At 47.3% G+C, this 27,720-nt stretch overlaps 1 protein-coding gene across 1 annotated transcript in view; it reads left to right on the top strand.

Annotated features, from left to right (window-relative positions):
- Nucleotides 1-615: 615 nt before the first annotated feature.
- Nucleotides 616-27,720, top strand: part of LOC128699478 (uncharacterized) — a 153,185-nt gene continuing 126,080 nt past the window's right edge. The window contains exon 1 of the mRNA XM_053792242.2: nt 616-1,053. The gene's annotated coding sequence lies outside the window, so the exon portion shown is untranslated. The remainder of the gene's footprint in view (nt 1,054-27,720) is intronic.

Genomic DNA, 27,720 nt, shown 5'->3' with positions numbered 1-27,720 from the left:
TCTGACTTATTTCCACTGGGGTCCTAACTTATTTTTAGCGGGGTATGGAGTGGTACAGTGGCTATAGGGTTAATTATGGAGTTGTTTACAGTGGTTGTGATCAATGGGTTACATGAATTTTCACGTTACTTATGACAAACACTGGAGTAAGTGTCATATTCATTGAGAAATTCCTTCGGAGAACGACGGGAGGCTCTGATTGGTCAGGATACCTACTTTCCAGGCGTGACGTCACTGGTTCTCAACGCGGGGGAGGAGGCGTCAGCCAATCAGATCGTCCAGGGGGGAATCAGACTCGCGAACTATTACGGAATGCTTCGTTCACCTTCCCAGTGTAATTCTCTATCTTACGTTATCAGGGGCCCTGACTCTTCTCCACCGATGCAGGTTATGTTATACGAAATGTGAATGAGGTTCAGGGGGTTTAAGAAAAGAAAAGCGTGGAAAATCGAGGAGAAATTTGGAAATTAATTAAAGATGTCGGATGAAAGATTGGGAAAGGGGACGATAACAAGTGAGAGTGTTGGCTAGGAGTGGCCGCCCACCAGGTAGGCAGATACCTAGTATAAGTTGGGGGCGGACGGCCCTCAACCACCCAATTGGTGGCTGACATCCTACAGGTGAGGAGTTGAGGGAAGAGAAGGAGAGAGTCGGGAAAACAAAAAAAAAGAGAATCACAAGGAAAGGGATAAAGGTAAAAAGTAAAGGAAAGACATAAGAGACGGAGGGGTGATTCGCAGTCGTACCATCGCGCGAGGCACACACAAAATATAATAAAAAGTAAACACAAACTTTGGAAGTCAGTCCCTGGTGTTGTAAGGTACATAACTGCCTCTTGAAGCTTCCCAGGGGTTGCTCTGTCCTCCCAGTGAAGCCTACACAAGCTTCACACTTCAGAATCAGCACACTAACAGTAGGAGGAGAGTCGTAACGACCACAGGTCTACCAGGAAGCTCACTCTTGCTGAGACGATGCTTACCAACGCTCGCTGCAGCCTCACCTCTTGAGCTCACTGACAACACCTCCAATAACAACACCTACAACAACAACAAGGTAAGTTCTCGTTTGTGTTACTACTTAACCTGTGTAGCTTTAAACAATAGGTTAGACAAGTAGCACTGAAAATGGGTTGTACCAATATTTTTGTTATTGGGTTTGAGGAAGACGTGCCTAGTATGGGCCAGTAGGCCTACTGGACCTAAAACTTCAACTTCCGTTGAGACTATGATCTAGAAATCGGAAAATTTGCAGCTGACTGCGTGAGTGAGGATTGACTGTGTAAGTGTTGACAGGGACTAGATAGTGTGGCACAGTCGTTACTGAGATAGTGTGGTACAGTCGTTACTGAGATAGTGTGGCACAGTCGTTACTGAGATAGTGTGGTACAGTCGTTACTGAGATAGTGTGGTACAGTCGTTACTGAGATAGTGTGGTACAGTCGTTACTGAGATAGTGTGGCATAGTCGTTACTGAGATAGTGTGGCACAGTCGTTACTGAGATAGTGTGGTACAGTCGTTACTGAGATAGTGTGGTACAGTCGTTACTGAGATAGTGTGGCACAGTCGTTACTGAGATAGTGTGGTACAGTCGTTACTGAGATAGTGTGGTACAGTCGTTACTGAGATAGTGTGGTACAGTCGTTACTGAGATACTGTGGTACAGTCGTTACTGAGATACTGTGGTACAGTCGTTACTGAGATACTGTGGTACAGTCGTTACTGAGATACTGTGGTACAGTCGTTACTTAGAGTGGAACAATAAGTCCCTGAAGACAAGCGCTGACTGATGCATTTATATCCAACACTCTCATACGTGAGTGTGACGTGTTCTGAACTCCATCTGAGGGACAAGTACCAGACGTAGGATCACTCATGAAGGATGAACTGACGCATCCTAGACAACCTCAAGCTAACTAGACAGTAACTAACAAAACAGCACGCTAGACTCCATTGCTAGAAATTCTAAACACAAAACACTTAAAACTAACTTTATAATATAACTTAAGAGGTGTTGAATAATTCTTTATTTACAACGGTCTTGAGGCTACACAAGTTACCAACACATTAAAAACCATTATAACAGCTTTTAAAGGGGTGGAAGGGTAAGCCAGCGGAAGGCCTCGGTCAGATGACCAAAAACTCCAACGGCGGGTCACCATGTAACCAAGACCCACGTCAGGAAACACCTCTATTTTCTGACCAACCTAACCTAACCTAAGCTAACCTAACCTAACCTAACCTAACCTAACCTAAGTTAACCTAACCTAACCTAAGCTAACCTAAGCTAACCTAACCTAACCTAACCTAAGTTAACCTAACCTAACCTAACCTAAGTTAACCTAACCTAACCTAAGCTAACCTAAGCTAACCTAACCTAACCTAACCTAACCTAACCTAAGCTAACCTAACCTAACCTAACCTAACCTAACCTAAGTTAACCTAACCTAACCTAACCTAACCTAAGTTAACCTAACCTAACCTAACCTAAGTTAACCTAAGCTAACCTAAGTTAACCTAAGCTAACCTAACCTAACCTAAGCTAACCTAACCTAACCTAACCTAACCTAAGCTAACCTAACCTAACCTAACCTAACCTAACCTAAGTTAACCTAACCTAACCTAACCTAACCTAAGCTAACCTAACCTAACCTAACCTAACCTAACCTAACTTAACCTACATTAAGTATACATCATGTCAATTTTCACCAGGATAACCTAGTGAAACACACCGTTGTATATCAGCGTTGATTTACGGATCACGAAAACAACGCAGCGTTGATTTACGGATCACGAAAACAACGCAGCGTTGATTTACGGATCACGAAAACAACGCAGCGTTGATTTACGGATCACGAAAACAACGCAGATAATGTTAAGAAAATTTGAACAGCCAGGATGATGTTATAATAATTAATAAGCAGCCCTGGTGAAGACATCCTCAGGAGATGTAGACTACGACAGTTTATCGTAGCTGGGAAAATGCTACAGAAAAATTGATGTAATAAGAAAGAACTACGTGAAGAAGGAAATATTTGATAACACTAGATAGTGAAACTTGAAAGTTAAAGTTGCTTGTAGATAACTACGATATTATCTTGTAGAACACTGGAATATTGTGGAGTGCAGGTGGAGTGTGGCTGGAGTGGAGTGGAGGGGGCTGGAGTGGAGTGGAGGGGGCTGGAGTGGAGTGGAGGGGGCTGGAGTGGAGTGGAGGGGGGCTGGAGTGGAGTGGAGGGGGGTTGGAGTGGAGTGGAGGGGGGTTGGAGTGGAGTGGAGGGGGGCTGGAGTGGAGGGGGGTTGGAGTGGAGTGGAGGGGGGCTGGTGTGGAGTGGAGGGGGCTGGAGTGGCGTGGAGGGGGGCTGGAGTGGAGTGGAGGGGGGTTGGAGTGGAGTGGAGGGGGGTTGGAGTGGAGTGGAGGGGGGCTGGAGTGGAGTGGAGGGGGGTTGGAGTGGAGTGGAGGGGGGCTGGAGTGGAGTGGAGGGGGGTTGGAGTGGAGTGGAGGGGGGCTGGAGTGGAGTGGAGGGGGGTTGGAGTGGAGTGGAGGGGGGTTGGAGTGGAGTGGAGGGGGGCTGGAGTGGAGTGGAGGGGGGCTGGAGTGGAGTGGAGGGGGGTTGGAGTGAAGTGGAGGGGGCTGGAGTGGAGTGGAGGGGGGTTGGAGTGGAGTGGAGGGGGGCTGGAGTGGAGTGGAGGGGGGCTGGAGTGAAGGGTGGTTAGAGAGCCTTCCGCTATACCTCGAGTTTCTAGATAGAGTTAAAAAGGTCAAGACTTACTTGCTGGTGTTTAGTTATGATATTAACTATGTCAGCTGCCTGGCTTTGTACTCCTGTGTACACTTATGTACTCCACTGTACTCTTATGTACTCCCATACATGTGTCTCTCCCATCACCCACCTCTCTCCCATCACCCACTTCTCCCCATCACCCACTTCTCCCCATCACCCACTTCTCCCCATCACCCACTTCTCCCCATCACCCACTTCTCCCCATCACCCACTTCTCCCCATCACCCACTTCTCCCCAAAACTCACTGTTTATAATGGAAATTCAAATTTTCTCTGAATCAATTAATGTAATTTATTGAGTTTAATAATCAATATTTACTATTTCCTCCTGGGTTGAGTGGAAGAGCGTGCAGACACTCATGTGAGTGAGCAGGGGGTCGAGGCGAAGGACCAATCAATGTTAATGGTAGCCAAAACGGAAAAAATCTCCTGTAGGTTGTGCATTCTCTGGTAGGATGCCACCGCCATTTTTTTTCCTGAGGCATTGTCGAGCAATGTTTGAGCGATTTTCTCTAGGATGTGTCTGTCCCTAATGGGACATTATGTGATCTCTGGCAGGGACCAGCTTCTTGGAAGACTCTGTAAGGATATTCAACTGTGTTGCTGCTTTGATGAAGTTTGGGTCGTGAGTTTCTTTTGCACCTCACAAGCGTTCTGGGACTGTCTCCTTCACTAGTTCACGGGAACTGCTACACCACTGCTTTCCTTCTAGTCCCACTGGAAATGTTGTTTGATCCATTGATTTTCCCAGAGACAGATGTGGTGCTTTCCTGAACATTAATTTCAGGAGTTCGTAACATTCACTCAGTTTTTGGCTGTTAGAGAAGAGTGCACACGTTAAGCAGCAGTCAGCCTGGGCATGGTGAGACACCCTTGTAGACGATACTGAGTGTCGTGGGCATCCAAATCATTTGTATCGTCTACCCTCTTCAGGTTATCCAGTTTGCCTTCGAAGACTGGATGACTCAGCGATGCGTCTAGTTCGATGGTCTTAGTGGGGGGGGAGGGGAGATGGCGGTTGAGGTTTCTGTAAGGATGGTTCTAACAGCAGTAAGTATTTGTTCGGTGGTCGAGATGACTTCATATTAGGAAGGATTAATGAAGAATCCCAAAACTTCTCCCAGCGGCTTCTGTTCTTGATGGTCTGCCACCAGAGACTCCACTCTACTTGCCAGAGTGCCATCATCCAGGGAAAAGATGCTGAATTCGCTGCTCAAGTTGCAGATAAGGTTTCTTACCGCTGTGTAGGAGTACAGTGGAGTGATTGGGTCACCCTGCTGGACGCCTCCTGCTTGGCGGCCTCTTACGAGGTGGTTACATGCTGGCCAAACAACAAGATTGACCCCTTGCTGAAGCCAGCTGATATACAAGGAGAAAGACAAGACCAGGGAAATGCTCTCCAACAGCTGCCAAGACCACGTCTCTTTTAACCACGTTAATGCATTCTTGAAGTATATTTGTATGTGCATTTGTAAATAAACCTTTCTTCTGTATTCCCTCTGTGTATAAATGTATCTACTCAAAAAAATGGGAAATTTTTAAATTTGGCGGTTTGAATGTGCGTGTATGTTGCACGAATACTTAGAATAAACTTACTGTTAGATTTACGAATAGAAGGAAGTTCAGTATGTTAGCAGCGAACGAAAGATAAAACTGGTGGGAGAGTTAGAATATGTATGAATCAAGATGGGTAAGTCAGGTATATCTGAGAGAACGGGTGATAAAGAAGGAGCAGCAGATAATGTGTAAACTAAGTATGGAATGAAAAGTGAACGGAGACTTTTCAGTCCGAGTCTGACCGAAACGTTGTTGTAAGCTCCTCTCTCCGTTGTGAGGGTTATTTGTGCATTGAATTAAAGAATTCTGTTGTGAGTTGGATGTGAGAAGCGGATTACAGTATTTAGTATATAACTTAGAGAGAGGGAGAGAGAGAGAGAGAGAGAGAGAGAGAGAGAAAGAGAGAGAGAGAGAGAGAGAGAGAGAGAGAGAGAGAGAGTAAATGGAAAGAATGAAAGTGGATAAAGAAAGGAGAAGACAGAACTAGAAAAACATCTCATTTCCATAGTAAATGTTTCGATCGTGGACCTCGTTCACATCAGTGATGCATGGCGTCAGTCATACAAGATGTACCACCAGAGAGACGTAGAGGACTCTGACGACGCGCTGACGATGTCTGGCTCGTAGTCGTCGTGGACCAGCAACTGAATCACCGTAGTAATGCTTCGCGGTGATGTCTAATGTCTCACTGTCATAGTCGTGTTGCTGACATCTCTACACTCCTTTTCGTGTCAGCTACACGGCTTCCTATATTAGGTATACTCACCTTGTGCGAGTTATACTCACCTTGTGCGAGTTATACTCACAATATGTGAGTTGTACTCACCTCCTGTGTGAGTTACACATATCTTTTATCCCTGAGGGAGCGAGTCTGGGGTCCAGGAACTTAGTCATGCTGGCAAGACAGTCAACGATAAGGCTGTTAACAGTAAGACCGTCAACAGTAGGGCTGTTAACAGTAGGGCTGTCAACAGTAAGGCTGTCAGCAGCAAGGCTGTCACCAGTAAGGCTGTCACCAGTAAGGCTATCAACAGTAAGGCTGTCAACAGTAAGGCTTTCAACAGTAAGGCTGTCAACAGTAAGGCAGCCAACAGTAAGGCTGTCAACAGTAAGATTGTCAACAGAAAGGCAGCCAACAGTAAGGCTGTCAACAGTTAGGCAGCCAACAGTAAGGCTGTCAACAGTAAGGCTTTCAACAGTAAGGCTGTCAACAGTAAGGCTTTCAACAGTAAGACTGTCAACAGTAAGGCTGTCGACAGTAAGGCTGTCAACAGTAAGGCTGTCAACAGTAAGGCTGTCAACAATAAGGCTGTCAACAGTAAGGCTGTCAACAGTAAGGCTGTCAACAGTAAGGCTGTCAACAGTAAGGCTGTCAACAGTAAGGCTGTCAACAGTAAGGCTGTCAACAGTAAGGCTGTCAACAGTAAGGATGCCAACAGTAAGGCTGTCAACAGTAAGGCTGTCAACAGTAAGGCTGTCAACAGTAAGGCTGTCAACAGTAAGGCTGTCAACAGTAAAGCTGTCAACAGTAAGGCTGTCAACAGTAAGGCTGTCAACAGTAAGGCTGTCAACAGTAAGGCTGTCAACAGTAAGGCTGTCAACAGTAAGGCTGTCAACAGTAAGGCTGTCAACAGTAAGGCTGTCAACAGTAAGGCTGTCAACAGTAAGGCTGTCAACAGTAAGGCTGTCAACAGTAAGGCTGTCAACAGTAATGCTGTCAACAGTAAGGCTGTCAGCAATATAACAGCCACATGAACGTCTTTTTGGACACATTTCCACAAAAGAGAACCTTGACAGTGTCAACATTGCTGCTGATTGGTCAGCCAGAGCATGACAAACAAGTGTCAGGGAGGACACAAGTGTCAGGGAGGACACAACTGTCAGGGAGGGACACAAGTGTCAGGGAGGACACAAGTGTCAGGGAGGACACAGGTGTCAGGGAGGACACAAGTGTCAGGGAGAACACAAGTGTCAGGGAGAACACAAGTGTCAGGGAGGACACAAGTGTCAGGGAGGACACAGGTGTCAGGGAGGACACAAGTGTCAGAGAGGACACAGGTGTCAGGGAGGACACAGGTGTCAGGGAGGACACAGGTGTCAGGGAGGACACAAGTGTCAGGGAGGACACAGGTGTCAGGGAGGACACAGGTGTCAGGGAGGACACAGGTGCGAGTGTGGTCCACACATTCATAGTGAGTTTTGGTGGCTTAAACCAACGTCCCCCAGAGAGAATACCTTCACCCCAGCACCATGATGGTACCATACCTCTACACCAGCACCATGATGGTACCATACCTCTACAACAGCATCATGATGGTACCACACCTCCACCCCAGCACCATGATAGTACCACACCTCCACCCCAGCATCATGATGGTACCACACCTCCACCCCAGCATCATGATGGTACCATACCTCCACCCCAGCACCATGATGTACCATACCTCCACCCCAGCACCATGATGGTAACACACCTCCACCCCAGCATCATGATGGTACCACACCTCCACCCCAGCATCATGATGGTACCACACTTCCACCCCAGCACCATGATGTACCATACCTCCACCCCAGCACCATGATAGAACCACACCTCCACCCCAGCACCATGATGGTACCACACCTCCACCCCAGCATCATGATGGTACCACACCTCCACCCCAGCATCATGATGGTACCACACCTCCACCCCAGCATCATGATGGTACCACACCTCCACCCCAGCATCATGATGGTACCACACCTCCACCCCAGCACCATGATGGTACCACACCTCCACCCCAGCATCATGATGGTACCACACCTCCACCCCAGCATCATGATGGTACCACACCTCCACCCCAGCATCATGATGGTACCACACCTCCACCCCAGCATCATGATGGTACCACACCTCCACCCCAGCATCATGATGGTACCACACCTCCACCCCAGCATCATGATGGTACCACACCTCCACCCCAGCATCATGATGGTACAACACCTCCACCCCAGCAACATGATGGTACCATACCTCCACCCCAGCACCATGATGGAACCACACCTCCACCCCAGCACCATGATGGTACCACACCTCCACCCCAGCATCATGATGGTACCACACCTCCACCCCAGCATCATGATGGTACCACACCTCCACCCCAGCATCATGATGGTACCACACCTCCACCCCAGCATCATGATGGTACCACACCTCCACCCCAGCATCATGATGGTACCACACCTCCACCCCAGCATCATGATGGTACAACACCTCCACCCCAGCACCATGATGGTACCATACCTCCACCCCAGCACCATGATGGAACCACACCTCCACCCCAGCACCATGATGGTACCACACCTCCACCCCAGCATCATGATGGTACCACACTTCCACCCCAGCACCATGATGGTACCACACCTCCACCCCAGCATCATGATGGTACCACACCTCCACCCCAGCATCATGATGGTACCACACCTCCACCCCAGCATCATGATGGTACAACACCTCCACCCCAGCACCATGATGGTACCATACCTCCACCCCAGCACCATGATGGAACCACACCTCCACCCCAGCACCATGATGGTACCACACCTCGACCCCAGCACCATGATGATACCATACCTCCACCCCAGCACAATGATGGCACCACACTTCCACCCCAGCACCATGATGATACCATACCTCCACCCCAGCACAATGATGGCACCACACTTCCACCCCAGCACCATGATGGAACCACACCTCCACCCCAGCATCATGATGGTACCACATCACCCCAGTACCATGATGGAACCACACCTCCACACCAGCACCATGATGGTACCACACCTCCACACCAGCATCATGATGGTACCACACCTCCACACCAGCATCATGATGGTACCACACCTCCACACCAGCATCATGATGGTACCACACCACCCCAGTACCATGATGGAACCACACCTCCACACCAGGACCATGATGGTACCACACCTCCACACCAGCATCATGATGGTACCACACCACCCCAGTACCATGATGGAACCACACCTCCACACCAGCATCATGATGGTACCACACCTCCACCCCAGCATCATGATGGTACCACACCACCCCAGTACCATGATGGAACCACACCTCCACACCAGCACCATGATGGTACCACACCTCCACACCAGCATCATGATGGTACCACACCTCCACACCAGCATCATGATGTACCACACCTCCACACCAGCATCATGATGGTACCACACCACCCCAGTACCATGATGGAACCACACCTCCACACCAGGACCATGATGGTACCACACCTCCACACCAGCATCATGATGGTACCACACCACCCCAGTACCATGATGGAACCACACCTCCACACCAGCATCATGATGGTACCACACCACCCCAGTACCATGATGGAACCACACCTCCACACCAGCACCATGATGGTACCACACCTCCACACCAGCATCATGATGGTACCACACCTCCACACCAGCATCATGATGGTACCACACCACCCCAGTACCATGATGGAACCACACCTCCACACCAGCACCATGATGGTACCAAACCACCCCAGTACCATGATGGAACCACACCTCCACCCCAGCATCATGATGGTACCACACCTCCACACCAGCACCATGATGGTACCACACCTCCACACCAGCATCATGATGGTACCACACCACCCCAGTACCATGATGGAACCACACCACCCCAGTACCATGATGGAACCACACCTCCACACCAGCACCATGATGGTACCAGCACTATAATGGCACCTGAAATGACATCTTCCAAAACTGAAACTCAGAGATATAAGGGTGGCCAGGCCACTCAGAAGTGACTGTAATCACACAGACATTAATAAAACTTCAGATACCAGATGGGAAGTTCGCAGATTGAGTTGGGTAATCAGGAGAAAGTTTGCTTTAACATATGAGGAAGGGAAAAATGTGTTTTAGGGAAATTGAGTCGGTCTGAAGGTACGCTGCAGTCATGCAAATTTGGGATTCCTCCTCTGGTTCAGTTTCCGCGGCGCCTGACATTCACTCGTAAGATGTTTGTAAAGAATAGGAATTTATCCTTACTTGGTATACATGGAATACATCTACCAGAGCCGGTGTACACACCAGACCTGGTATACACACTAGACCTGGTATACACACTAGACCTGGTATACACACCAGACCTGGTATACACACTAGACCTGGTATACACACCAGACCTGGTATACACACTAGACCTGGTATACACACCAGACCTGGTATACACACCAGACCTGGTATACACACCAGACCTGGTATACACACCAGACCTGGTATACACACCAGACCTGGTATACACACCAGACCTGGTATACACACCAGACCTGGTATACACACCAGACCTGGTATACACACCAGACCTGGTATACACACCAGACCTGGTATACACACTAGACCTGGTATACACACCAGACCTGGTATACACACTAGACCTGGTATACACACCAGACCTGGTATACACACTAGACCTGGTATACACACCAGACCTGGTATACACACTAGACCTGGTATACACACCAGACCTGGTATACACACCAGACCTGGTATACACACCAGACCTGTTATACACACCAGACCTGGTATACACACCAGACCTGGTATACAAACCAGACCTGGTATACACACCAAACCTGGTATACACACTAGACCTGGTATACACACCAGACCTGGTATACACACCAGACCTGGTATACACACCAGACCTGGTATACACACCAGACCTGGTATACACACCAGACATGGTATACACACCAGACCTGGAATTCACACCAGACCTGGTATACACACCAGACCTGGTATACACACCAGACATGGTATACACACCAGACCTGGAATTCACACCAGACCTGGTATACACACCAGACCTGGTATACACACCAGACCTGGTATACACACCAGACCTGGTATACACACCAGACATGGTATACACACCAGACCTGGTATTCACACCAGACCTGGTATACACACCAGACCTGGTATACACACTAGACCTGGTATACACACCAGACCTGGTATACACACTAGACCTGGTATACACACCAGACCTGGTATACACACCAGACCTGGAATTCACACCAGACCTGGTATACACACCAGACCTGGTATACACACCAGACATGGTATACACACCAGACCTGGTATACACACCAGACCTGGTATACACACCAGACATGGTATACACACCAGACCTGGAATTCACACCAGACCTGGTATACACACCAGACCTGGTATACACACCAGACATGGTATACACACCAGACCTGGTATACACACCAGACCTGGTATACACACCAGACATGGTATACACACCAGACCTGGTATTCACACCAGACCTGGTATACACACCAGACCTGGTATACACACCAGACCTGGTATACACACCAGACCTGGAATTCACACCAGACCTGGTATACACACCAGACCTGGTATACACACCAGACATGGCATACACACCAGACCTGGTATACACACCAGACCTGGTATACACATCAGACCTGGTATGCACACCAGACCTTGTATACACACCAGACCTGGTATACACACCAGACCTGGTATACACCCCAGACCTGGTATACACACCAGACCTGGTATACACACCAGACATGGTATACACACCAGACCTGGTATACACACCAGACCTGGTATACACACCAGACCTGGTATACACACCAGACCTGGTATACACACTAGACCTGGTATACACACCAGACCTGGTATACACACCAGACCTGGTATACACACCAGACCTGGTATACACACCAGACCTGGTATACACACCAGACCTGGTATACACACCAGACCTGGTATACACACCAGACCTGGTATACACACCAGATCTGGTATACACACCAGACCTGGTATACACACTAGACCTGGTATACACATCAGGGATACCTCCTCCACTCCTCTCCCCTTAAGTTAGAGACTTGTATCAAGACTCACATTAAGACTTAAAGTCACACAAAGACTCACATTAAGACTTAAAGTCACACAAAGACTCACATTAAGACTTAAAGCCACACAAAGACTCACATTAAGACTTAAAGTCACACAAAGACTCACATTAAGACTTTATTAACACTTATATAAACCCTCATAGAAAAATAACGTCAAGATTCGTATATATTAATGTAATTAATGGAATTATTACAGGAATTATGTGGGAATTAACGTGAAAAGTGATGTGGCAATGATGTGTTGGCAAGACAGGTCCAGCACATCACAGGTTCAGCACATCACAGGTCCAGCACATCACAGGTACAGCACATCACAGGTCCAACACATCACAGGTCCAGCACATCACAGGTTCAGCACATCACAGGTACAGCACATCACAGGTCCAACACATCACAGGTCCAGCACATCACAGGTCCAACACATCACAGGTCCAGCACATCACAGGTTCAGCACATCACAGGTACAGCACATCACAGGTCCAACACATCACAGGTCCAGCACATCACAGGTCTAACACATCACAGGTCCAGCACATCACAGGTTCAGCACATCACAGGTAGTACAGCACATCACAGGCCCAACACATCACAGGTCCAGCACATCACAGGTCCAGCACATCACAGATCCAGCATATCACAGGTCCAGCACATCACAGGTACAGCACATCACAGGTCCAGCATATCACAGGTCCAGCACATCACAGGTACAGCACATCACAGGTCCAGCATATCACAGGTCCAACATATCACAGGTACAGCACATCACAGGTACAGCACATCACAGGTCCAGCATATCACAGGTCCAGCACATCACAGGTACAGCATATCACAGGTCCAGCATATCACAGGTCCATCACATTACAGGTCCAGCACATCACAGGTCCAGCACATCACAGGTCCAGGACGATCAAGTACTTCAGATGACCATCTGGATGATCACTCTGGGAGGGAATTGACGGGGAAACACCAGAGTTGGAGAGGAAACACCAGAGTTGGCGAGGAAACACCAGAGTTGGCGAGGAAACACCATAGTTGGTGGGGAAACACCAGAGTTGGCGAGGAAACACCAGAGTTGGCGAGGAAACACCAGAGTTGGCGAGGAAACACCAGAGTTGGCGAGGAAACACCAGAGTTGGCGAGGGAACACCAGAGTTGGCGAGGAAACACCAGAGTTGGCGAGGAAACACCAGAGTTGGCGAGGAAACACCAGAGTTGGTGGGGAAACACCAGAGTTGGCGAGCAAACACCAGAGTTGGCGAGGAAACACCAGAGTTGGCGAGGAAACACGAGAGTTGGCGAGGAAACACCAGAGTTGGCGAGGAAACACCAGAGTTGATGGGGAAACACCAGAGTTGGCGAGGAAACACCAGAGTTGGTGGGGAAACACCAGAGTTGGCGAGGAAACACCAGAGTTGGCGAGGAAACACCAGAGTTGGCGAGGAAACACCAGAGTTGGCGAGGAAACACCAGAGTTGGCGAGGAAACACCAGAGTTGGTGGGGAAACACCAGAGTTGGCGAGGAAACACCAGAGTTGGCGAGGAAACACCAGAGTTGGTGGGGAAACACCAGAGTTGGCGAGGAAACACCAGAGTTGGTGGGAAAACACCAGAGTTGGCGAGGAAACACCAGAGTTGGCGAGGAAACACCAGAGTTGGTGGGGAAACACCAGATTTGGCGAGGAAACACCAGAGTTGGCTAGGAAACACCAGATTTGGTGGGGAAACACCAGAGTTGGCGAGGAAACACCAGAGTTGGCAAGGAAACACCAGAGTTGGCGAGGAAACACCAGAGTTGGCGAGGAAACACCAGAGTTGGAGAGGAAACACCAGAGTTGGCGAGGAAACACCAGAGTTGGCGAGGAAACACCAGAGTTGGCGAGGAAACACCAGAGTTGGCGAGGAAACACCAGAGTTGGAGAGGAAACACCAGAGTTGGAGAGGAAACACCAGAGTTGGCGAGGAAACACCAGAGTTGGCGAGGAAACACCAGAGTTGGAGAGGAAACACCAGAGTTGGCGAGGAAACACCAGAGTTGGCGAGGAAACACCAGAGTTGGAGAGGAAACACCAGAGTTGGCGAGGAAACACTAGAGTTGGCGAGGAAACACCAGAATTGGAGAGGAAACACCAGAGTTGGCGAGGAAACACCAGAATTGGAGAGGAAACACCAGAGTTGGTGGGGAAATATTAAATTTAATGCGAAAACAGCCTTTTCGGCGGAACAAAATCATATTTGACGAGTTAACATCCCATTTGACGGAGTAACATCCCATTTGACAGGGTAACATAACATTTGACGAGGTAACATAACATTTGACGAGGTAGCATAACATTTGACGGGGTAACATAACATTTGACGGGGTAACATAACATTTGACGGAGTAACATAACATTTGACGAGGTAACATAACATTTGACGGGGTAACATAACATTTGACAGGGTAACATAACATTTGACGGGGTAACATAACATTTGACGGGGTAACATCACATTTGACGAGGTAACATAACATTTGACGGGGTAACATCACATTTGACGAGGTAACATAACATTTGACGGAGTAACATAACATTTGACGGAGTAACATAACATTTGACGGAGTAACATAACATTTGACGGAGTAACATAACATTTGACGAGGTAACATAACATTTGACGAGGTAACATAACATTTGACGAGGTAACATAACATTTGACGAGGTAACATAACATTTGACGAGGTAACATAACATTTGACGAGGTAACATAACATTTGACGGAGTAACATAACATTTGACGAGGTAACATAACATTTGACGAGGTAACATAACATTTGACGAGGTAACATAACATTTGACGGAGTAACATAACATTTGACGGGGTAACATCACATTTGACGAGGTAACATAACATTTGACGAGGTAACATAACATTTGACGAGGTAACATAACATTTGACGAGGTAAGATAACTTTTGACGAGGTAACATAACGTTTGACGAGGTAACATAACATTTGACGAGGTAAGATAACTTTTGACGAGGTAACATAACATTTGACGAGGTAACATAACATTTGACGGAGTAACATAACATTTGACGGTGCAACATAACGTTTGACGGGGTAACATAACATTTGACGGGGTAACATAACATTTGACGGGGGTAACATAACATTTGATGGAGTAACATAACATTTGACGGTGAAACATAACATTTGACGGGGTAACATAACATCTGACGGGGTAACATAACATTTGACGGGGTAACATAACATTTGATGGAGTAACATAACATCTGACGGAGTAACATAACATCTGACGGAGTAACATAACATCTGACGGAGTAACATAACATCTGACGGAGTAACATAACATCTGACGGAGTAACATAACATCTGACGGAGTAACATAACATCTGACGGAGTAACATAACATCTGACGGAGTAACATAACATCTGACGGAGTAACATCAGATTTGACGGGGTAACATAACATTTGATGAGGTAATATATAAGTGTGACAGCCCCATATCTGGCGGTCAAATATTATGTTTAATATTTGACTGAAAGCAAACTGCTTGTCAGGAAAGTCACGTGTTCTTCCTGAAAGTTAGTTTCCCGAAGATTTTTCTGCATGTCAAGAAAAACAAAGAAAAGATTGATTCACTTGTTTGAGAAGAAACTTTGTTTATTGGGGAAATCAGCGAAGCTGTCAGAAAAAAATATTTGGCGGGAAAGGCGGTTAGTTTGGCGGGAAAGGCGGTTAATTTGGCGGGAAATACGGTAAAATTGGCGGGAAAGGCGGTTAGTTTGGAGGGAAAGGCGGTTAGTTTAGCGGGAAATACGGTTAGTTTGGTGGGAAAGGCGGTTAGTTTGGAGGAAAAGGCGGTTAGTTTGGTGGGAAAGGCGGTTAGTTTGGTGGGAAAGGCGGTTAGTTTAGCGGGAAAGGCGGTTAGTTTGGAGGGAAAGGCGGTTAGTTTAGCGGGAAAGGCGGTTAGTTTGGTGGGAAAGGCGGTTAGTTTAGCGGGAAAGGCGGTTAGTTTGGTGGGAAAGGCGGTTAGTTTAGCGGGAAAGGCGGTTAGTTTGGTGGGAAAGGCGGTTAGTTTGGTGGGAAAGGCGGTTAGTTTGGTGGGAAAGGCGGTTAGTTTAGCGGGAAAGGCGGTTAGTTTAACGGGAAAGGCGGTTAGTTTAGCGGGAAAGGCGGTTAGTTTAACGGGAAAGGCGGTTAGTTTGGAGGGAAAGGCGGTTAGTTTGGTGGGAAAGGCGGTTAGTTTAGCGGGAAAGGCGGTTAGTTTGGCGGGAAAGGCGGTTAATTTGGTGGGAAATATGGTAAAATTGGCGGGAAAGGCGGTTAGTTTGGCGCGAAAGACTTTATTTACCGGGAAAGACGATTAATTTGGCGGAGAAAAAATATTATTTGCGGCAAAGAAGAATCTCTCTCGGTAAAAATTATTGTTCCTGAGAAATCGATCAGTTTGGCGAGGAAAAGCCAATTTATTTGGCGTGTAAGACGCATGTTTTGGCGGCAATTTATTTGGCGAGCAAGGCGATTAATATGGCAGGTGAAGAAATTTGCGTAGATTTCCTTCTAGCCGGCTCGTGTTTACAATTTTTCCCTCGGGTTTACCCAGCTTCTCCGCCTCTGTTAAAATTATGTGACCAGACATAAATTTTTGGACGTGACAGCTCATCTCAGATACGCCGCGGCGGACCTGCTCGCTGATTGGTGGATTCCCGTGGCTGATCGGCTTAGATCTTGGCGCTGATTGGCGGATTCCAGTAGTTTACAGTTTTATATCGAGGCGCTGATTGGTGGATTCCATGTTATTCAGAGTCTTACATCGAGGGGTTGATTGGTGGATTCCAGTCGTCCACAACATAAGATCGAGACGCTGATTACTGGATTTCATGCCAGTGACCATCGTAAGTCAAGACGCTGACGCACACATACAGTCATACAGACACATACAGTCATACAGACACAGTGTAAATATTGCTGTTAATAACAACATGATAGTCATCAGACTGCTCCTCATCTCCTTTATTTACATTCAGCTGTGGTTGTATTGACTGGGAAGGTGAGACACAGTTTTATTGACTGGGGAGATAAGAGACTGTTGATGTCTCTGAAACATTATTAGTTCTCTTAAAGATCTTCATCTGAACATCTGTCTTTCATCTGGGAATATCTTATAAATTCCAGCATTCGATTTTTATTCCAGCATTTATTAATCCTTACAGCACATTCTATTCATCCCAGCATCTCCTATTTACCTCAGCATCTGCTATTCATCTCAGCATCCGCTATTCAAATCTCAGCATCTCCTATTCACCTCAGCATCTCCTATTCATCTCAGCATCTATTCATCTCAGCATCTCCTATTCACCTCAGCATCTCCTATTCACCTCAGCATCTCCTATTCATCTCAGCATCTATTCACCTCATCATAGCTTATTCATTGCAGTTCTTCAATTAATTACTGGTATTCGAAGATGAAACAGCAAAGAGAAGAGAAACTCCTTAATAGTTTTAATGATCTTAGCAAAACTTGCTCAGTCGAGCCCAAAGAAAAACTTGAGACCAAAAATCTGAAATAAAAGGTTGGAAAACCCGCTTTGCATGCATAAAAACTTTTCGTCTCTATGAGAAGAAATTATCAGGGCGCTAAAGAAATTAGTTGCAGATTTCTTTTGGTAAATATTCTGACTCGACGACGTTTTCTTTCTCTATTTTCCACTTGGCGAAGTGGTCGCTTTGAATATAAAACTCTGGAGAGGTGGTGAGCTTGACAGGTAGTGAGCTTGACAGGTAGTGAGCTGTCAGCAGGGTTTTATGCATATGAGGGTGTGTGTGTGTGTGTGTGTGTGTGTGTGTGTGTGTGTGTTTGTGTTTGCTTCTGTGTGTGTGTGTATGTGTGTGTGTGTGTGTGTGTGTGTGTGTGTGTGTGTGTGTGTGTGTGTGTGTGTTTGTGTTTGCTTCTGTGTGTGTGTGTATGTGTGTGTGTGTGTGTGTGTGTATGTGTGTATGTGTGTGTGTGTGTGTGTGTGTGTGTGTGTGTGTGAATTACACACCAGCTTCCTTAATATAAATGCTATTTAACGTAATGAAGATGGTAATGAACAAGATAATCGCAGAGCACCTAGAGAACTGCCGAATTTATACAACACGTTCAACACTAGTTGAAAGAAGAGACAGTCCAGTCTTAGGAACCTAGCGGGGTTCCATGAAAGAACAACAGAAACACGAGGAAAGAGAAAGAAAACTGGACACGGAATATAGACTGAGAGGGTCAAAGACATGGAAGAGGACCTTGGTGTAGGTACAGTAACGAGCATATTACCAGAAGAATGCATCAACATTATAGTGTTTCTGGTACATGTCAGAAATCTTAACAGAGTTCTTTAAGGCTTTTATTTATGGCAGATTCCAGACCAGTTAGAACATACAGCTCCTGCAGTGAGCCCAGACCTGAGCTGGTGAATATCTAGACGCTGGCAGAGACAACTAGAAGAGTTGAAGCTGACGATCCATGAGGAGAGAAGAACCAGGGAAGACATAGTACCTGCTAATAAGGTTGAGATTCATTTAATAACATAATGTAAAAAAATAACAACGCTCATTGCAGCCAGCAACAGAAGAGTTAAACCTGGGTATATCTATCACTGCCTCCACCACCACCTCCAACACTACTTCCACCACCAACACCTCCAACAATCTCCTTCACCTCCCCACAACCCCATCACCTCCAACAAACTGCCTCACGTCACTCTAACTGCTCTCTTAGTCTGGTGTGTGTTTACACAACTAATGAAGCACTTTGCCACCTGTGTTGTTCATGGCGGCGTTAAGATGAGAGGGAACTGAGTGTGGTGTATGGAAGGTGTATGAGAGGGAACTGAGTGTGGTGTATGGAAGGTGTATGAGAGGGAACTGAGTGTGGTGTATGGAAGGTGTATGAGAGGGAACTGAGTGTGGTGTATGGAAGGTGTATGAGAGGGAACTGAGTGTGGTGTATGGAAGGTGAGTGAGAGGGAACTGAGTGTGGTGTATGGAAGGTGTATGAGAGGGAACTGAATGTGGTGTCTAGAAGGTGAGTGAGAGGGACCTGAGTGTGGTGTATGGAAGGTGGATGAGAGGGAACTGGCAGCAAAGGGGATAAGAGAAAAGCGGGTGAAAGGAAAGTGTGAGAGAGGTGAGAAGGAAGAAAATGAAGAAAGGATAGAGAAAAGAGAGAGAGAGAGAGAAGGCTATGTATATGTATACATCTCACACTCACTGATAGAATGAAAAAGTAAATGATTGCCCGTCTTGTGGTGCACATGCTGACTTTTCTAAAGTCCCTTCTCTTACGAGACATTTGTTGAGGTGAGAGGTGCACATACACAGGCCGGGTCGCGGCGAGAGACGAGGTAACTTTCACGATTCTGTATCTTGTCTACGAGTTAGAGACGGAATGTAGGTGAGGCAATCCAAGCAAGTGGTGCATACTCACAGTGAGGAGAGCCTTGAGCCTGGTATTGAGCACTGCAGTTTCTGCTGTCTAGCAGCAAGCTTCTTGCCTGCCTGACTGCTTGACTTACTGACTGCTTGCTTGACTTACTAACTGCTTGCCTCGCTTGCAACAGTCTCAAAATGACTGTCTATTGTCTTTTTCTACCCAGGTCGCACAACTGTTAGAAAAACTGGCATAAACAATTTAATTGAACCTTACAAAAAATAATTCTTTAGCTAAAATCTTGGTACGAAGTTCTCCAGAATTATTACTACAGGATGTTATGAGTGAGCTCCAAGACCGAGGGACTGACCACCTTCTGTCAAGACTGTGGGACTGACCACCTTCTGTCAAGACTGTGGGACTGACCACCTTCTGTCAAGACTGTGGGACTGAACACCTTCTGTCAAGACTGTGGGACTGAACACCTTCTGTCAAGACTGTGGGACTGAACACCTTCTGTCAAGACTATGGGACTGACCACCTTCTATTAAGACTGTGGGACTGACCACCTTCTGTCAAGACTGTGGGACTGACCACCTTCTATCAAGACTGTGGGACTGACCACCTTCTGTCAAGACTGTGGGACTGAACACCTTCTGTCAAGACTGTGGGACTGACCACCTTCTATCAAGACTGTGGGACTGACCACCTTCTATCAAGACTGTGGGACTGACCACCTTCTGTCAAGACTGTGGGACTGACCACCTTCTGTCAAGACTGTGGGACTGACCACCTTCTATCAAGACTGTGGGACTGACCACCTTCTGTCAAGACTGTGGGACTGAACACCTTCTGTCAAGACTGTGGGACTGAACACCTTCTGTCAAGACTGTGGGACTGACCACCTTCTATCAAGACTGTGGGACTGACCACCTTCTGTCAAGACTGTGGGACTGACCACCTTCTATCAAGACTGTGGGACTGATCACCTTCTGTCAAGACTGTGGGACTGAACACCTTCTGTCAAGACTGTGGGACTGAACACCTTCTGTCAAGACTGTGGGACTGACCACCTTCTATCAAGATTGTGGGACTGACCACCTTCTGTCAAGACTGTGGGACTGACCACCTTCTATCAAGACTGTGGGACTGACCACCTTCTGTCAAGACTGTGGGACTGAACACCTTCTGTCAAGACTGTGGGACTGAACACCTTCTGTCAAGACTGTGGGACTGACCACCTTCTATCAAGATTGTGGGACTGACCACCTTCTGTCAAGACTGTGGGACTGACCACCTTCTATCAAGACTGTGGGACTGACTACCTTCTGTCAAGACTGTGGGACTGACCACCTTCTATCAAGACTGTGGGACTGACCACCTTCTGTCAAGACTGTGGGACTGACCACCTTCTATCAAGACTGTGGGACTGACCACCTTCTATCAAGACTGTGGGACTGACCACCTTCTATCAAGACTGTGGGACTGACCACCTTCTATCAAGACTGTGGGACTGACTACCTTCTATCAAGACTGTGGGACTGACCACCTTCTGTCAAGACTGTGGGACTGACCACCTTCTATCAAGACTGTGGGACTGACTACCTTCTATCAAGACTGTGGGACTGACCACCTTCTGTCAAGACTGTGGGACTGACCACCTTCTATCAAGACTGTGGGACTGACCACCTTCTATCAAGACTGTGGGACTGACCACCTTCTGTCAAGACTGTGGGACTGACCACCTTCTATCAAGACTGTGGGACTGACCACCTTCTATCAAGACTGTGGGACTGACCACCTTCTATCAAGACTGTGGAACTGACCACCTTCTATCAAGACTGTGGGACTGACCACCTTCTATCAAGACTATGGGACTGAACACCTTCTGTCAAGACTGTGGGACTGACCACCTTCTATCAAGACTGTGGGACTGACCACCTTCTGTCAAGACTGTGGGACTGACCACCTTCTGTCAAGACTGTGGGACTGACCATCTTCTGTCAAGACTGTGGGACTGAACACCTTCTGTCAAGACTATGGGACTGACCACCTTCTATTAAGACTGTGGGACTGACCACCTTCTGTCAAGACTGTGGGACTGACCACCTTCTATCAAGACTGTGGGACTGACCACCTTCTATCAAGACTGTGGGACTGACCACCTTCTATCAAGACTGTGGGACTGAACACCTTCTATCAAGACTGTGGGACTGAACACCTTCTATCAAGACTGTGGGACTGAACACCTTCTATCAAGACTGTGGGACTGACCACTTCACTTCTACTCCCTCTAGTATGAAGGTCGCCTCTGTATTTGAGAGGACGAACATTGCTGGGCAGACGACGCGTCTCATCAGTGAACAGAAGTTAGTTATGCAGGAATAACTAAGCATAAATCAAAACTAGAACAATAGGGGTCTCTACCTCACGATATCTCTGAAAATCCTAACAAAAGCTAACATAGAGAGAGAGAGAGAGAGAGAGAGAGAGAGAGAGAGAGAGAGAGAGAGAGAGAGAGAGAGAGAGAGAGAGAGAGAGAGAGAGAGAGAGAGAGAGTTCATCTCTAAAAGTTAGAGATGAAACAACAGTTGGTATTATCAAAGGAATTTGTTGCCAAAGCTAATGTTAATCTAGAAATTAAAAAGGGAGATTCCAAATAATTTCAAGTTAACGAGAAACAGGAACAGACAGACAGACAGGGATTATTTTGACTGCCGAAAGTATATTTATGTCTGTCATACAAATAACAGTGAAGCAAATAAAGAAAACGCAGAGGTATGGAAAACAGCTAGAGGTGTGAGTTAAGGGGTATGAGCTAAGGGTGTGAGCTAAGAGGTGTGAGGTAAGCGGTGTGAGCTAAGGGGTGTGAGCTAAGGGATGTGAGCTAAGAGGTGTGAGGTAAGCGGTGTGAGCTAAGGGGTGTGAGCTAAGGGATGTGAGCTAAGAGGTGTGAGGTAAGCAGTGTGAGCTAAGGGATGTGAGCTAAGGGGTATGAGTTAAGGGGTGTGAGCTAAGGAGTGTGAGCTAAGGGGTATGAGTTAAGGGTGTGAGCTAAGGTGTGAGGTAAGCAGTGTGAGCTAAGGGATGTGAGTTAAGGGGTATGAGTTAAGGGGTGTGAGCTAAGGAGTGTGAGCTAAGGGGTATGAGTTAAGGGGTGTGAGCTACGAGGAGAGAGTAACATAACCTAACATAACAATACTAGAGGGCAGAAGAACCAGGAACAACCTAACAACAAGCTATATTGACGCTATATACATTTACATGTGCTGTGCAAATATTGCCAGTGGTGGTGTTGACACAGGGACACTCTCAGACCAACATAATATTTGAGAGAGTCTTTCTAAGACCTTCCAGCATCTCCTCTCCACCACAACACCAACCATAACAGTTTTCTTGTTTTTTTTAAGATAAAATATATAAAAAATATTTTTTTAACGTACAGAGATGAAAAAAATCGTTTTTTAAGCTCTTCTTCCATAGAGGAAAAAACTCAGGACCTCATAAAAATTAGTTCAAGACTGGTGTGCAAAATGGCGTTTTTGGATATATATATATATATAATGATCAGTATATTGCTACCAATAAACGTTCTTATTGGCCCGTCACTGTGTGTATGTGTGTGTGTGTGTGTGTGTGTGTGTGTGTGTGTGTGTGTGTGTGTGTGTGTGTGTGTGTGTGGGTCTGTGTGTGTGTGTATCGCTGCTCCCTGGTTACTGACCACATAAAAATCAAGAATTTTTCCACCACATAAACACCTCCCCAACATAACTTCATTACAGCAGGTGGAGGTAAGCAGACAAGATGATCCTGGCTCCACCACAACAACCACTAAGATAGGACAGCAATTCTCACCATCTTGCGCCATAAAGGCTTCCACCGAGGCAATAATGTTTGCAACAATACCACCACAACCTGTGACTCACCTCACTTCCACGGTACAATAGATTCCTGTGGCGTACGATACCAAGTCGACGCCAGAGAAATTATTTCCAGTCTATACAGCGTGTGCCACCATTTCCAGGCGTCTGCAGAGATAAAACCAGAGCTGAGATTTATGCTAGGATTCTATTTATAATGTCAATAATTATAACCATAACTTCTTAAAGGGGGGGAGGGGTAAACCAGTAGGAAGAGGACCAAAAGCTCCCGCGTCAGGAAACATATGTTCTGATTCCTAACAAACCTGACCTAACTTTCAATGTTCACGTTAGGAAAGTTGTGTACAAGGGATGATTCCAGAAATCAGCATCGCTGAATTCTGGAAGAATAATAGACAGTTACAAACACAGGACCAGCTAATAGGAGGGTCGCTTTCTTTCCGTAGGACTTAAAGAACACGAAAGAAATGTTCACCTTGCCAGCAAGAGCAATGCTCAATACACAAATAACCCACACATAGAAAAGAGGAGCTCACTACGACGTTTCGGTCATACTTGGAACATTTACAAAGTCACACTGCTCATTTCCGTCACCACCAGGTTCACAGTCTTACCATGAACTGGCCCTCAACGATCCAGCAAATTCCTTGTAGTTTCCTGAGGCAGAAAGTAGCTTCTGTTGTCCAAGAACAAGATCATCCGTAACCTGATGTGATACCCGGGCGAGGCTGCCGATGATCTCATTGTGAGAATCATCGGAGGCTGACGATACCCCGCTACCCACATCGCTAGCGGGCTGAGAAAAACAATACCAGTGAATCAACTTAGGAATTCCCAAAATTCACAAGTGCACTCTCTCTCTCTCTCTCTCTCTCTCTCTCTCTCTCTCTCTCTCTCTCTCTCTCTCTCTCTCTCTCTCTCTCTCTCAGCTGCCAGACCTCACACTGGGTACTACCAGCACAACCTCAACTGCCAGACCTCACACTGGGTAGTTTCACTAATTAATGAGCTTAGAACTCTTAGTAGCTAATTAGGAACTAAGACCTAATTTCCCAGAGCAGCCAGGACCTCAGAGAAGCCAGGACCTCGGGGCACCCAGGACCTCAGGGCAGTCAGGACCTCGGGGCAGCCAGGACCTCAGGGCAGCCAGGACCTTAGAGCAGCCAGGACCTCAGAGTAACCAGGACCTCAGAGCAGCCAAGACCTCAGGGCAGCCAGGACCTCAGAGCAGCCAGGACCTCAGAGCAGCCAGGACCTCAGAGCACCCAAGACCTCAGAGCACCCAGGACCTCAGAGTAACCAGGACCTCAGGGCAGCCAAGATCTCAGGGCAGCCAGGACCTCGGGGCAGCCAGGACCTCAGAGCAGCCAGGACCTCTGAGCAGCCAGGACCTCAGAGCAGCCAAGACCTCAGAGTAACCAGGACCTCAGAGCAGCCAAGACCTCAGAGCAGCCAAGACCTCAGGGCAGCCAGAACCTCGGAGCAGCCAGGACCTCAGAGCAGCCAGGGCCTCAGGGCAGCCAGGACCTCAGGGCAGCCAGGACCTCAGGGCAGCAAGGACCTCAGAACCTCAGGGCAGCCAGGGCCTCAGGGTAGCCAGGGCCTCAGGGCAGCCAGGACATCAGGACCTCAGGGCAGCCAGGACCTAAGGGCAGCCAGGACCTCAGGACCTCAGGGCAGCCAGAGCCTCAGGGCAGCCAGGACCTCAGGGCAGCCAGGACATCAGGACCTCAGGGCAGCCAGGACCTAAGGGCAGCCAGGACCTCAGGACCTCAGGGCAGCCAGAGCCTCAGGGCAGCCAGGACCTCAGGGCAGCCAGGGCCTCAGGGCAGCCAGGGCCTCAGGGCAGCCAGGACCTCAGGGCAGCCAGGACCTAAGGGCAGCCAGGACCTCAGGACCTCAGGGCAGCCAGAGCCTCAGGGCAGCCAGGACGTCAGGGCAGCCAGGGCCTCAGGGCAGCCAGGGCCTCAGGGCAGCCAGGACCTCAGGGCAGCCAGGGCCTCAGAGCAGCTAGGACCTCAGGGTCTCAGGGCAGCTAGGACCTCAGGGTCTCAGGGCAGCTAGGACCTCAGGGTCTCAGGGCTTGTTACCTATACCACAAAACTTTGTTTTCACCTGATTGTAACACCGTCTTACCTGATTGTAACACCGTCTTACCTGATTGTAACACCGTCTTACCTGATTGTAACACCGTCTTACCTGATTGTAACACCGTCTTACCTGATTGTAACACCGTCTTACCTGATTGTAACACCGTCTTACCTGATTGTAACACCGTCTTACCTGATTGTAACACCGTCTTACCTGATTGTAACACCGTCTTACCTGATTGTAACACCGTCTTACCTGATTGTAACACCGTCTTACCTGATTGTAACACCGTCTTACCTGATTGTAACACCGTCTTACCTGATTGTAACACCGTCTTACCTGATTGTAACACCGTCTTACCTGATTGTAACACCGTCTTACCTGATTGTAACACCGTCTTACCTGATTGTAACACCGTCTTACCTGATTGTAACACCGTCTTACCTGATTGTAACACCGTCTTCACCTGATTGTAACACCGTCTTCACCTGATTGTAACACCGTCTTACCTGATTGTAGCACCTTCTTCACCTGATTGTAACACCGTCTTCACCTGATTGTAACACCGTCTTCACGTGATTGTAACACCGTCTTACCTGATTGTAACACCGTCTTCACCTGATTGTAACACCGTCTTCACCTGATTGTAACACCGTCTTACCTGATTGTAACACCGTCTTCACCTGATTGTAACACCGTCTTCACCTGATTGTAACACCGTCTTCACCTGATTGTAACACCGTCTTACCTGATTGTAACACCGTCTTCACCTGATTGTAACACCGTCTTCACCTGATTGTAACACCGTCTTACCTGATTGTAACACCGTCTTCACCTGATTGTAACACCGTCTTTACCTGATTGTAACACCGTCTTACCTGATTGTAACACCGTCTTCACCTGATTGTAACACCGTCTTACCTGATTGTAACACCGTCTTACCTGATTGTAACACCGTCTTACCTGATTGTAACACCGTCTTACCTGATTGTAACACCGTCTTACCTGATTGTAACACCGTCTTACCTGATTGTAACACCGTCTTCACCTGATTGCAACACCGTCTTACCTGATTGTAACACCGTCTTCACCTGATTGTAACTCCGTCTTTACCTGATTGTAGCACCGTCTTCACCTGATTGTAACACCGTCTTCACCTGATTGTAACACCGTCTAACATGATTGTAACACCGTCTAACATGATTGTAACACCGTCTTCACCTGATTGTAACACCGTCTTCACCTGATTGCAACACAGTCTAACATGATTGTAACACCGTCTTTACCTGATTGTAACACCGTCTTCACCTGATTGTAACACCGTCTTCACCTGATTGTAACACCGTCTAACATGATTGTAACACCGTCTTACCTGATTGTAACACCGTCTTCACCTGATTGTAGCACCGTCTTACCTGATTGTAACACCAGCTTCTCCTGATTGTAACACCGTCTTTACCTGATTGTAACACCGTCTTCACCTGCTTGTAACACCGTCTTCACCTGATTGTAACACCGTCTTTACCTGATTGTAACACCGTCTTACCTGATTGTAACACCCTCTTACCTGATTGTAACACCGTCTTACACGATTGTAACACCGTCTTCACCTGATTGTAACACCGTCTTACCTGATTGTAACACCGTCTTCACCTGATTGTAACACCGTCTTCACCTGATTGTAACACCGTCTTACCTGATTGTAACACCGTCTTCACCTGATTGTAACACCGTCTTTACCTGATTGTAACACCGTCTTCACCTGATTGTAACACCGTCTTCACCTGATTGTAACACCGTCTTACCTGATTGTAACACCGTCTTCACCTGATTGTAACACCGTCTTACCTGATTGTAACACCGTCTTACCTGATTGTAACACCGTCTTACCTGATTGTAACACCGTCTTACCTGATTGTAACACCGTCTTACCTGATTGTAACACCGTCTTCACCTGATTGTAACACCGTCTTCACCTGATTGTAACACCGTCTTACCTGATTGTAGCACCGT

The sequence above is a fragment of the Cherax quadricarinatus genome, chromosome 61, assembly GCF_038502225.1.
Source record: "Cherax quadricarinatus isolate ZL_2023a chromosome 61, ASM3850222v1, whole genome shotgun sequence".
Classification (NCBI taxonomy): Eukaryota; Metazoa; Arthropoda; class Malacostraca; order Decapoda; family Parastacidae; genus Cherax; species Cherax quadricarinatus.
The sequence above is the reverse complement of the archived record's forward strand: the minus strand, read 5'-3'. Positions and strand labels throughout refer to the sequence as shown.